This window comes from Oxyura jamaicensis, chromosome Z, assembly GCF_011077185.1.
Source record: "Oxyura jamaicensis isolate SHBP4307 breed ruddy duck chromosome Z, BPBGC_Ojam_1.0, whole genome shotgun sequence".
In the NCBI taxonomy this organism is placed as follows: Eukaryota; Metazoa; Chordata; class Aves; order Anseriformes; family Anatidae; genus Oxyura; species Oxyura jamaicensis.
The window spans coordinates 32,335,100-32,349,624 of record NC_048926.1 but is presented as its reverse complement, the minus strand read 5'-3'; the positions used below and the strand labels follow the sequence as shown (position 1 = coordinate 32,349,624).

General features: G+C 36.0%; 2 long non-coding RNA genes across 5 annotated transcripts in view; both read left to right on the top strand.

Moving 5' to 3' along the window:
• The window catches only part of LOC118156095, a 9,718-nt gene extending 3,399 nt beyond the window's left edge, over positions 1-6,319 (top strand). Inside the window, exons 2-3 of the long non-coding RNA XR_004746154.1 lie at positions 4,542-4,546; positions 6,165-6,319. This is a non-coding gene — a long non-coding RNA (uncharacterized LOC118156095). The remainder of the gene's footprint in view (positions 1-4,541; positions 4,547-6,164) is intronic.
• LOC118156090 overlaps positions 1-14,525 on the top strand; it is a 305,832-nt gene that overhangs the window by 120,203 nt on the left and 171,104 nt on the right. The gene's annotated exons all lie outside the window — the stretch shown is intronic.

Below are 14,525 nucleotides of genomic sequence, written 5' to 3'. Positions count from 1 at the left end.
GGAGCTTATATTTCATCATGCGGCCCTAGCATTGTTCCATACTGACATGAATCAAATAAACACATTTCACAATCTCCAATCTAGAGACAAGGTTATAATGGAGGACGGTGTTAAATGCTTTACACAAGTCCAGGTAGATGATGTCAGTCACTCTTGCCCTGTCTACCAATTCTGTAACCCCAAAGTGGAATGGCACTAGATTTATCAGGCACAATCTGCCCTAAGTGTAGCCATGTTGGCTGTCACCGATCACCTCTTTATTTTCAATGTGCCTTGGCAAAGTTTCCAGGAGGATCTGCTCCATAATCTGGATGAGCACAGAGGTGAGACTGACTGGCCGGTAGTTCCCAAGGTCTTATGTTAAGAGGGTTATGTTTCCCCTCTTCCACTAAGTGGGAACTTTATCAGACTTCCATGACTTCTCAAATATGATGTACTGTGGCTTAGTAAATTCATCCAGTGTTTTCTTCAGGATCTATGGATGTATCCCATCGGGTCCCATGGATTTTTGCACCTTTAGGTTCCTTAGCTGGTCTCAAACCTGATTTTCTCCTATACTGGATGGTTCATCGTTCTTCCAGGCCCTGCATTTGCCTTCTTTGACTGGGGCTATGTCTCTAGAGTTCTTGTCAGTGAAGAGTGAGGCAAAAAAGTAGTTGAGTACCTCAGCCTTCTCCATATCCCAGGTAATCAAGTCTCCTGCTTCCTCCCAGAGAGGGCCCACAGTCTCCCTAGACTTCTTTTTTACCACTGATGAAGCCTTTCTTGTAGTCCTTGATGCCTCTGGCCAGATTTAATTCTAACAGAGCTTTAGCTTTCCTAATTTGATTCCCTGCTGCTTGGATAATGTTTCTGTATTCCTGCAAGGTTATCTGTCCTTTCTTCCATCTTCTGTAGGCCTACTTTTTGTATCTGAGTTTGGCCATGAACCCCTTGCTCATTCATGCAGGCCTCCTGGTGTTTTCGCCTGACTTCCTCTTTGTTTGGATGCATCACTCCTGATCATGAAGGAGGTGATCCTTGAATATTCATGATTCTCTTGTGCCCCTCTTTCCTTCAGGGTTTATCCTACAGTGCAAGCAGATCCCAGAAAAGGCCAAAGCCTATTCTCCTGAAGTCCTTGCTGTGCTCCCTCTTCATTTCCCTCAGGATCCTAATGTGGACCATTTCATGGTCACTGCAGCCAAGGCTGCCATTAAGTTTCACATTAGGCCCACCGGCGCCTACTTGCTGGTGAGAACAAGGCACAGCATAGCACCTCTCCTCATTGACTTCTCTATTACTTGGAGAAGGAGGTTATCATCAATGCATTTCAAGAACCTCCTGGATTGCCTATGCCTTTCTGTACCGTTCTTCCAACAGATAGTTGTTGAAGTATCCCATGAGCACCAGGACTTGTGAACATAAGGTTGCTCCTATCTGTCTATAGAAGGCCTCATCTGCTTGGTCTTCCTGATCAGGTGGCCTGTAGCACACTCCTTGCTATAATGTCACCTGTCTCTAGCCTCTCTTTAATCCTGACTCACAAGCTCCCTGTCAGCTTCTTATTCATCCCTAAGTCCTCCAACTGCTCACTGACATAGATGGTGACACCACCTCCTTGTCTCCCCTGCTTGTCCTTCCTAAAGAGCCTGCATCCTTCTATTCCAACAATCCAGTCATGGGAGCCATTCTACCACATATCCACAATGCCAGTGAGATCATTACTTAGGAGGTCTGACTAGGAAAAGGGGGAGTAAGTAAGTAAGTAAATAATAAATATCACTGTGTACTGACTAAACACAGGAACTGAGAGAGGTTTTATGATCTTAATCTTTGTGGGACATACATGAATATTTACTTACTATTTAGCTGGACAGAGTCTGAGCTACCTAGTCTTCCTTCCTGAACTGTCTTACAGTTCTTTGAATTTACCACTTAAAGACTATAGGAAAAAATATGTATAGGAAAAAATAAATAAATAAATAAATAATAAGTCCAGATTTCATTCCTTAATACAGATCTGTAAGTTTTAGAAATCTATTGTTTTCCTTTAGTTATGAACAAGAAAAAATAAGATTTTTTCTCTTCCAACCGTCTCACAGGCTATCTTCTAGTGAGTGAGCTATATGTCATTTTTATTTTATGATTTGAAATCCACCATCACTTATTCAACTGTGTTAACTTAGTCAATAGTATTAACTAAAACAAGGAAAGTAAAAATGAATCATTTAGAACACTGATTTTCGAGAAGATATACTGGATCCCTATCTTAGTCAAGTATCTCATAATTAATATGTTTAAAAAAAAGATGGAATGACTGATCTTAACTAGACTGATTAATATTGTTTTGGGGATCCCAGAATAATCAAGTTAAATGCAGTTCAAATAAATTATGGAACTGGAAACAAGGATGATATATGTTATCCTACCAGTGCTTTCAAAATCTCTGAACAGTCTCTTTAAATTATAATAGTGTTTAATAATTATGGCCACAGCTAAGTGAAGATGCATTTTTTATCTTGTACATTATCTTATGTGATTTATAATTACTCAGAATATTGTAAACACTCAGGGATTTACACATAAAAAATGTGTAACTTTATACCCACTGGTACCCAGGAAGAAACACACTTTTATGCTCTTAGGTAAACTGGTATTGTGGTTCTTGAAAAATAAGGAACAATCACTTCTTTTTATTTTACTTTTATTTTACTTGTTACATATATATATATATATGTTAATTAATGAGTAAGCAGAAATATTTGATTTATAATATTCAAATTTTTATTCAAAATTTTTGGTAAAAACTACTTTTATCATGTTAGCCATCTTTGACCTAATATGACATAGATACTATTTTCTTTTCAAGTAAGTGAAGTGCTCATGATACTTGGTCATGTACAGATTTAAACAAAAAGTTTTTATACCACAGAGAATACTGAAAATAATAAAGATGTTGATTAATATATATGTATATATATATATATGCTTTTAATGATGTACATCTAATTGTTATCATTTAAATGGTCCAGCTAATATAAAATTAACTAATCCATTTTTTTTAACCCTCTGAGAATGTAGTTTTTTACAAGACTATTTTATCTCTTTCTTAATATAAATCACTTACATTTTTTTTTTTTTAAATAATAATAAATATTCACAAAGAAATAGTAGGAAATAACATTTAAAATACGTACATATATATACAGCAAAGTGTAGAGAACTTATGATGAATATGTTTCATTTCATGGACCTAACTTGTTATATTATTCTGTATTTAAAATACCAGTAAAATATTCTGCACAAGCTTTTTTTCTCCTCTGTTCATGATTTTTTCAAAGGATCTGTTCATCATATGTTGAACTCCTACTCAGGACTCATGCTGCTTACATTGCATTTTACATGTAGACTTTTAAAAAGAATTCTTAGCATTTTGTTGTTGTTGTTGTTGAAGTAATCTCAAAACAGTTGGTAGGGATTATCTTAGATAATGGACTATATGTTTTATATTTCAACAGATTTTTTAGGGAAAACAATCATCTATGCTTTTGTATATAAACTTAGGCTCTGAAAACGAAGACTTGAACCTTTTAAAGAAGATCCAGTTCATTTTATCCAATGTTTCACAGCAGTAATTTTGAAGCAAAAGTTTCTGATTTCATGAATGGGATTTATGCTGTCAGAGGACTAATCAGGATCATGAAGATGACTTTAAGTTCTTGAATATGCTCAATGTGCTCAACCGTAATTATCAAGTCTGCATGGGGGACCATCCAAGTTTCTCTACTCAGTGTTAGGGAAGTTTTCACTCAAGTTATGTGTTGGAAAGAAAGAAGATAGAACAGGTGACAGACTGTCAGCAGCCCTAAAGTTGAGCCCAGGGGAGTTATTTCTATCTAGTATTCTCAGAGATTATTCTAAGAAGAACTAAAAATGTATGACCAAACATGTAAAAATCAATTGCATCTGATTTATTTGGCATTTTATTGAAAAGATTGCTACCAAGCAGCTCTAAGTAGAAGGGTGAAGGAGTAACCTTGTAAGTCAAAATGAAACATGTCCTTGAGAAATTATGAGGGTGGTACAGTACTTGTCTGGGATTTCTTAGGGGCCTGGACAGAAGAGGGGAAATTCGATGCTTATCTGAATGATATGACTCTTTATAGTGATGTTTACAAATCATGGAAGAAGAAGAGAAACAACTGCTAAAACTGGAGTTCTTTAGTGAGGTACCAGATGGAGGATGAATGTGAGCTGCCTAGCCAGCTCATTAGATGTTGCCAACCCCTGACTTACCATTCACAAGGCGTAACATTGTAGTTTCTGAGAAAAAAAAAAAAAAAAAAAAAAAAAAAAGTACATATTTATATTTACAAACTGTTTTGTGAAATGCTAATATTACATTTTTGTGGAATTATTTATTTAGTAAAATTAGATATTTATATATATATATATATAATTGGATATATATATATAATTAGGACATTCAATGTCTCTGGCTATCTTTTGCTTCCTTTTTCATAAATTGTTTTAACAGAAACTTTGTCTAGTGCAGAGAGAGTCTGTAAGCTTTCCAAAGGATTTCATGTATATTCTCAAAATGCTAAGCTCACTGAATTCATTTTCTGCTTGCTGGATGATAAATCATTCTTTTTATGGATTCCCATTTGTCTGATAATCCTGTGCTACAATCTGCTGCATTTTTATACAAAAGAATAGGATCAGGTCAAAGATTAGTTTTGAGGAAAATATATATATTATATATATATATATATATGTATATATATGTGTATATATACACACACACCAAAGAAGTTTTCTAATTTGCAAGGGCAAGTAAAGGTCCTTGTCTCTACCAAAACAAGATCAGATCAAACTGTCTTCAGCTAAACTCAGTAATTTACCCTAAGCAGTAAGTAGAGAACCATGTCCATTCAGTTAGGGAGAAGATTACACATTCATGTATTTCCCAGTCTGCTTATTCTTTGTTTTATATATTGGTTTTGGAACACTTGTTAATTCCTGCATTAGTCACTCTGTACGGTGATATAGTTTCACCATGAAACCTCAGTGACTTATTCAGTGAGAATGGCATGAAAAGGGAATCCTCAAAATTCTTTCCTTTTGTGTAGACTGCACTGATAATAAAAACTAACGGAGTAGACAGATAGATTAATGATCCAGAGATACTGTAAGTTTTAGATGGTAACTGGATTTTTAAATGCTTGGCCTTGAGTAAAATTATTTTGCTTATAAATCTTACAAAAGTGATTCTTTTTCAAAGTTCTTAATATCAGATTTTTAGTTTCATCCAGCATCTTCTGCTGTCACAGAAATTCACCTGAATGTGATAAAACGTCTAGGTGCAATTAGCATAAAGGTAGCTGATACTTACTTCAGGGAGTCTTAGAAGAAGTCTTAGAAGACATCCTAGTTCAATGATATGAATCTGTTGAGCTTTTTTATTATTTTTTTATTTTTTTTTTCCAAGAAGCCAACTGTAGATTATCAAAGATTTTTCATACAATGTCGTCAGAAATATATGAAAAAGTTGGTATGCTATGGTCATATGGTAGTATTAACAATCTTCTCTGTAAACAACACAATCTTTTATAGAAGACATGGGAGCATGTGATCTAAAACATTTATATTGTTTAAATGTTTGTCTTGTATCTTCATTCAAAGTTGCACAGGAATTATTAAACAAACGTATCTTCGTAAAAAATACAATAATAACATCAAAAGGTAATATAATCAACAGTCCAGTTCAAAAGTGCCTAAAAACCACATCTATTTTATAAGGTGCCGTATTTTTCACTTGAATTTCTTTTTACATTAACAACATGTCACTGAATTTTCATGACAAAGCACTTAAATCTCTTTCCAGGCAGTAATCAGGAACCATTTATGAAACAATACTTTCTTGCTGCTGTGCCTTGGACTGCATTTGTTGAAAAAGATATGGACTGTGAGGAAGGGAACAGTGTATGACCTCTTTCTTACTGTTTGGCATAAAGTATACAATATAACTTCAGGACTAATAAGTCATTACATTTATAAAACTATATGTGGAAGAACCAAGGGTGAGGAAACCATCATTACATTTATAAAACTATATATGGAAGAACCAAGGGTGAGGAAAACAATCTTGGTTATTTTTATTATCACCCATACCCAATTAGTGGACATGAACTCTTTACTTATTCCAAGTGCAAATTGAAAACACTAAATACCACGTGCAGTTTTGTTCAAAGTATGTGTAAGATTTTTGTTCATTTCTAAATAAGTGACATAAGACTTTCTATATACTGTTAATCTTTTTTATTTTTATTTTTATTTATTTTATTTTTTCTAGGAGTTCATAAGCCATAGTACCTAATCTTGAATTTTATTTCCAAAACCACTTTTTTTTTTTTTTTTTTTTTTTTTTTTTTTTTTTTTCTCAACAATGTTATGTAAAATGGCCTAAATGGAGAACAGCTTTTCAAAACTACTAGAACTGGTGTGAATCTGTTATCACATCAAAATAATTTCTCTGACAGCCTATGAAATTATGTTTATACAAAACTTTACTGCAATTACTGTTCACTCTTTTGGCACAAAGCACATCCACAGAAAACTTAGAAGGAGATAATCATTGAAAAAATAAATAGATAAATGCAGCCAGTCAAAATCAATTGCAAGTAATGTATACAGTGGTTTAATTTGAGTTTATAAGCATATGTTGTCATTTGAAATTTGTTAATATTTGAGCATAGCCCAAACTGGCTTGACAGAAAAGTTATAACAGCCACCTTTAGGCTCACTAGAGACAGGTATTTTGAGACAAATCTACTTTGTTTAATGCAATGAACTACACTGGAATGTAATATATATTTTCAATATATTTCAGTTACCAAAACAGATGCTATACAGAAAATACTGTGTGTTATCTGCCCTAAAGAACAAAATAATTTCTTAAACACTCTTTTCCCTTAGTGACATTGCAGTTCAATCCCTGTTGTCCTGTGATTTTTTGAAAGTGTAAGATACTAACAGAAGTCTTGCTCTTCAACTTTCTCCAAGGAATCATGTCTCTTAGGTGATATGTAAATACCTCTTTGATCAGCTAATGATGAAAATTCTAACACAGAAGCTGAATAAATTTAACTGGTCGATACTTACCTCTAAATACTGAAGGCCACATCTAAACCATTGGAGGAGGAGATAGGAAAATGGTGCATTGCTGTGCACGTCCTATATTTATTTGCAGATGTGAAGAAATGTAATAGCTGTAGCTCAAAGTTTGCAGTTGTGTAAAGCAGGTTAGTATGTTAAAAGTATGTATGGTTAGTAGTATATTTCATTTCAGAAAAAATATATATTTTCAATAAAGAAAACAATGCTTTTTTATTTTTTTTATTTTTTTATTTTTTATTTTTCTCAACAAACAGATAAACAAAACCCTTCAGCTCTTTAAAGAGGAATAGATACAAATACATCAAACCAGAAGCTATTGAAATGACTTGTATAATCCACTTCTATTTATCAGATTTATATAATGGCATAATATAATATATATAATGGCATAATATAAATGGAACATCCGTTTCTGTTTCTTCTCTTCAGGCAGTTGTAGAGAGTAATGAAGTAGCCTTTTCTCCAAACTAGACAACCCAGGAGTCCTCAGCCTCGCTTCATATTGCTCAGATTATTTGGATTTGACTTTGAAGAACGGGTTTTGAAATAAGTTATATACTAAATATGAAGAAAAAACTGATTTTATGAGAATACCCTCATATTAACACCCTTACTATTAATGTGTTACATTAATAGTAAAAATTAACTCAATAGTAAAAATTAACTCATGACTTAGTTCCAGTAGAAAGTCCTTTTTAGCTATACTAGGAACAAGCTTGCTTTTGTTTTGTTTTTGTTAATGCTAATATATATTTAAAAATAATAAACAAAAAGTAAATAAACAAACAAACAAACAAATAAATAAACCACTAACAAGAAACAAATAAATAAACAAACAAAAATAAAAAAAATAAGTAAATAAACAAAAAACTATGTGTAGAGAAGTAGGTCTACTATAAAGGTATGATAGAAAAGGCATGATTTGGACACATAGAAACTTTTGGGAGAAATGGCTGAAATGCTCCTGTGCTTCATGCTGGTTAAACTGAACTTTGCACCAAGAGAGAAATAAAATGGAAAAGTTATTATGTAAGATGTACCTATATGTCACCTGCTACTTATGATGTGCAGGTTTTTAAGGAATGACACAAAAGATGATATTGAGTTTTGTATGCCAATATAAATAAAATCAATTTTAATGTCACAGGGATAGAACTACCAGTTTGAAGGTCATGAAACCTTAACATTTGTTCTTTGAGTTGTGAAAGGCAAAAAATGAGTATTAGGTGTAGCCCATCTGCTTTATTATATTATTGTCCTAGAACAGTGAGTGGAGGGAATATTGGTAACCTAAATATGTGTGGTAGAAAGAGAACATGGTGCAATTGTAATAATTCTAACTTAGCAGGGAACCTCAAGAATAAGAAATTCTTTTTTCAGTCATGTGATCATTAAAAACTTTCCAGAAATGGCTACTAGAGAGCAGACAACAAATGTGCAATCACATTATTGCAGTTCTCTTATTGTCATGTGTATCATATAATATTTTGTATAAGAATTTTCTTTTTTATGGTTTAGAAATATGTAATGGTGCACATTTAGTTTAGACTAAAATTTTAGCTTAAGTGTAACTCTGTGAACATAATTCAGTGTTAAATTGAGTCTGTTATTTTTATATTTCTTTTAATTAGGCCTATATTTGATATTTGATTCTCTCTTGAACTGCACTGTGAAATATTTTTAAACTTTTTCATGAGATGTTGTTCAGAGTGTTTCAGGTAGTCTTTATACCAACTGCCAGATAGAAAGAGAGGATAATGTATGAACTCCAACCATGTGCCAGTGTTTCAATATTTTGATGCCAAAGACTACTAAAACATATTTTTCTTAATTTGTGAAATATTCCTATGGGTTTGCCTTGACCAAACAAATTTCTTCTAGTGCATTTCTGGGTAACATATTTTCACACAATTAAATGATTTTATTTATTTGCAATAAACAGTTGTATAATTAAAAGCTTAAATTTAAACTACATACCTCCGGGGGGGGGGGCAGGGCGGCGGGAAGAAGGTGGTGGCAGGCACCCTGAGGTAAAGACCCCTATTTGGAGCACTTCTTGAAGAGCTACTGCCTGTGGGCAGCCCACACTGGATCAGTACAGGAAGGACAGTATCCCATGGGAGAGACCCCATGTTGGAACAGGGGAAGAGAGTGACTGAGAAGGAGTGACAAAATGCTACAGACTGACTGCAACCCCCATTATTGCCTGTCAAAATAATTGTTGAGCAAATCTCCCTGTCCTTATTTCAAACCTTGAGCACTTTACATCGCATTTTCTCCCCCTTTTCCCTTTGAGAAGAAGGAGTGAGAGAGCAGTTGTCGTGGACCTCTGCTGCCCAATTGAGTAAAACGCACACAGTAACCTCACAGTCATAAGCCTTCATTCTCAAGGGGACTTCAACCACCACAGTATCTGCTGGAAAGAGCATACAGCTAGGCAGAAACTGTCCAGGAGGTTCCTGCAGAGAATTAATGAAAACTTTTTGACACAGGTGGTCAAGGAGCCAACAAGGAGAGGTGTGCTACTGGACCTATTATTAACAAACAAAGAAGGGCTTGTTGGAGATGTGAAGGCTCAGAGCCTTGGCTGCAGTGACCATGAGACGGTGGAGTTCCAGATCTTGTGAGGAGGAAGCAGGGCAAGAAGTAGGTACCCTGTACTTCAAGAGAGCAAATTTAGACTTTTCAGGGACCAACTTGGAGGAATACCATGGCCTTAGAAGGAAATGAGGTCCAGGAGGGCTGGTCAATATTCAAACATCACTTCCTCTGATCTCAAGATCAATGCATTTTTATGCGCAAGAAGACAATGGGGCAAGGAGACCTGCATGGATGAAAAAGGAGCTCCTGGCAAAACTCAGACAAAAGAAGGAAGTTTAAAGCATGTTGAAAAAAAGACAGGCCATGTGGGAGGAATATAGGGACATTGTCAGAGGATGTAGGGATGTGACAAGAAAGGCCAAGGCCCATTTGAAATTAAATCTGGCAAGGGATCTCAGCAACAAAAACAAGAGCTTCTTCAAATATGCCAACAGCAAAAGGAAGACTAGGAAAAATGTGACCCCACTGCTGAATGGGTCAGGGGCCTTGGTAATGAAGGAAACAGAGAAAGCAGAGTTACCATATTCCTTCTTTGCTTCAGTCTTCACTTCTAAGACCAAGAATCCTGGACCTGAGAGACAAGCATAGAAGTCTAGAGAAAGAAAGATTTTCTCTTGGTCAAAGAGGATGAGGTTAGAGATTATTTAGGGAAAATTGACACTCACAAATACACGGACCCTGAAGGGATACACCCAGGAGTGATGAGGGAGTTGGTGGGTGTTATTGCTAGGTCACTCTCCATCATATCTGAAAGGTTGTGGAGAACTGGAGAGGTGCCTGAGGACTGGAGAAAAGACTATGTGACCCCAGTCTTCAAAAAGGGCAAGAAGGAGGACCCAGAAAACTACAGACCAGTCAGCTTCACCTCCATGCCTGAAGAGGTGATTAAATAAATCATGCTGGAGGTTATCTCCAAGCACATGGAGGGAAATAAGGTAATCAAGAGTCAGGTTCACCAAGGGAAAATAATTCTTGACCAAGCTGATAGTCTTCTACGATGGAATGACTATACAGGTGGAGATAGAAAAAGATATTTGTCTTTTCTTAGATGGGCAAAACCTATGATATTTCAATGACTGCATTAGGTTTATGCTGTGTTAAATGGAGTTTTAGTGTCTCTGCAAGTATGTTCCAGGATAATACGTCAGAAAAATTTTACGAGTGATTAGCAGTGGATTTTTTATGTCTTGCACACAAATTTATCAAATAACAAGTTAAAACTAAATACGTTTTTCCTTATATATCAAAAATTCATTAAATTACTTTATTAATTGAGAATTTAGTGTATAAAGTATGTAGACCTATGCATAATCTCACAACAAAGTTCTGTAATGCCTTCTAACTGCAGCAAAATTCTTGTGGACGGGAGGTGAAAGCACTTTTTATTTCTAAAACATTCTGATTTATTGGAGGATAAATGAAAAGAACGTAGATGTTTTATAACACAAGCATAGAAGTGTAATGCTTTTAAGAAAGAATCTCCTTGAATCCACAGTTAGTAAGGTTAGTAAGGTTAGTAATGTAATTGTGCTAGGATTCCAGATTGAAGATGTATTGCCTTCTTTTTTTGTTGTTTGTTTGTTCATTTAATATCTTTTGAAAGTCTACTCAGATTTATATGTCTTTAGGAAATTACATTCCTAGTTCTAATACAGAGTGACAATTGTAGCAATTTTGTTGAAAATGTAAGTAAGTTTCATTTTATTTGTTCTTGCAGGAATAGAACTGACTAGGGGTTTTGAAGGATGATGAAGTATTTAGCAGTTTGTGGTCTTTTCTATAATACAAAAAATCCATTCCTTCAGGCTTTCCTAAGAAGCTAAGCATTCTGAACCTCATGTCACTCAGCTCTGCTCCATTTTAACATATAAACTCTGTTTTAAATATATATATATATATAAATCTTTTATTATTATTATTATTATTATTATTACTTATTTATTTATATATTTTCATTTCTCCTTGCTACATATTGTGATTTGTATTCTTGTCTTTATTTACTGTGGAATTTTAGTGGGATTAAGACCTTTTCTCCATTATATTAAGGTCATGCTGAATACAGATCCTGTACTCAAACTTTCAAGCTCATTGTCTTCTGAAATTTTAATTAAAATTACAAACTTTGTGGAGGCAAACAGAATATTGCATATTACATTCTAGTTAGTCTTTCACTTTTCATGGGGAATCAGCCTATCTGTTTGTAAAATAATTGCCATGTGGAACCATGTTTAAAGTCTTCCTGAAGTGGAACTACATGATTTGAAGCATAGATTTTTATTTATTTATTTTCTGGTTATGTGATTGGCCAGGTAACCTATCAAGGAGAAGATTTAATCTGATGTTATTAGTTCTTGTATATCACATTATTATCCTTGAAATATTAATAGTAATCCTGCTTTTTAATAGTTGGATTTAATATCTTTCTGAATATCAAATTCATTCTTTTAGGCCTAAAATTCTTAGTTGCTCTCTAAAAATAAATAAATAGAGATCGCTTTATTCTTCTATTTTCTTTGCCCTGGTTGATGTTCAGTTTTGTACTTGGTCATAGGCAAGATTTCCTTCTACATCACAGACAACATGCCATATAGAAGCAGGAGAGACTAATTAAATAAGCAGAATATTTAACAAACAAAGGAGAAGAATATGCATGTACACTTTGAGTACTTTCTTTTCTGCATGTCCTGGAAATTCACCGCTCTCTTCAGAGGAATAGAGCTCAGTTCTTTACAGGCTCCATAAAAATGTATATGAGTTGGGATGCTACGTCAGACTTTCAAAAGGACATTACAATAGCTACAGCCAATCGCTCAGTTATTAAGCCCTTTAAAGATAACTGTTAAACAGAATGAGGTAATCAGGAAAATCTGTCCATGATACAAGACCTGAATTGCACTAGGTTTCTCTGAAAGTCTTTGTCAGGAGAATTTCTGACAAATTTGCATGTACAGGCAGACCCAGAATTCAATATTACCTTCATACCAAGGAAAGGAAAAATATGATATGATATATCATATGATATAAAATAGAGTGGTTTTTTTTATTATTATTTTTAATCTTCAAAAAGCAGAGAATGAAGGTAACCATGAAATCTGAAGTGTGGAATTTTTTAGATTACATTATATCTTACTGGATGTCCTGGAGAGACTGAACTTTAAGTCCATGGGCTTTAGAGAAGTGTTTTTATTATTTTATTTTATTTTATTTTATTTTATTTTATTTTATTTTATTTTATTTTATTTTATTTTATTTTATTTATTTGTAACTTCCCAGACATATCCTGGAAACACAACACAGCCCAGAGAAAGCAGTCTAGGAGGTTTCTGGAGAGCATGGAAGATAACTTCCTGACACAGGAAGATAACTTCCTGACACAGCTGGTTGGTGAGCCTACCAGGGGAGGTGCCCCACTAGACCTTCTGTTCACTAACAGAGAAGGACTGGTGGGAGATGTGCTGGTCGGGGGCTGTCTTGGGCAGAGTGACCACAAAATGGTAGAGTTCTCGATACTTGGCGAAGTCAGGAAGGGGATCAGTAAAACCGCTGTCTTGGACTTCCGGAGGGCTGACTTTGAGCTGTTCAAGACACTGGTTGGCAGAGTCCCTTGAGAGGCGGTTCTGAAAGAGGAGCCCAGGAAGGCTGGGCTGGGCGTTCTTCAAGAAAGAATTCTTAATGGCTCAGGAGCGGTCTGTCCCCACATGCCCAAAGATGAGCCGGCGTGGAAGAAAACCGGCCTGGATGAGCAGAGAGCTGTGGCTCGAGCTTAGGGGAAAAAAGAGGGTTTATAATCTTTGGAAAAGAGGGCGGACCACTCAGGGGGACTACAAGGATGCTGCGAGGCAGTGCAGGGACAAAATCAGAAAGGCCAAAACTCATCTGCAGCTCAATCTGGCCACTGCTGTTAAAGACAACAAAAAATGTTTTTATAAATACATCAACACAAAAAGGAGGACTAAGGAGAATCTCCACCCTCTACTGGATGTGGGGGGAAACTTAGTAATCAGAGATGAGGAAAAAGCTGAGGTGCTTAATGCCTTCTTTGCCTCAGTCTTTAACAGCAAAACCAGTTGTTCTCTGGACGCCCAATAGTACCCTGAGCTGGTGGAAGGGGATGGGGCGCAGAATGTTGCCCCCACAACCCACGAGGAAATGGTTGGTGACCTGCTACAGCATTTGGATGTATGCAAGTCGATGGGGCCAGATGGGATCCACCCGAGGGTACTGAGAGAACTGGCGGAGGAGCTGGCCAAGCCGCTTTCCATCATTTATCGTCAGTCCTGTCTATCGGGGGAGGTCCCACTTGACTGGCGGCTAGCAAACGTGACGCCCATCTAGAAGAAGGGCCGGAGGGTAGACCCGGGGAACTATAGGCCTGTTAGTTTAACATCAGTGCCAGGGAAGCTCATGGAGCAGGTTATCTGGGGTGTCATCATGAGGCACTTGCAGGGCAAGCAAGCAATCAGGCCTAGTCAACATGGGTTTATGAAAGGCAGGTCCTGCTTGACGAACCTGATCTCCTTCTATGACAAGGTGACACACTTAGTGGATGAGGGAAAGGCTGTGGACGTGGTCTACCTTGACTTCAGTAAGGCATTTGACACTGTGCCCCACAGCATTCTCCTCAAGAAACTGGCTGCTCATGGCTTGGACTGGCGTACGCTTCGTTAGGTTAAGAGCTGGCTGGATGACTGGGCCCAGAGAGTTGTGGTGAATGGAGTCAAATCCAGTTGGAGGCCGGTCACTAGTGGAGTCCCCCAGGGCTC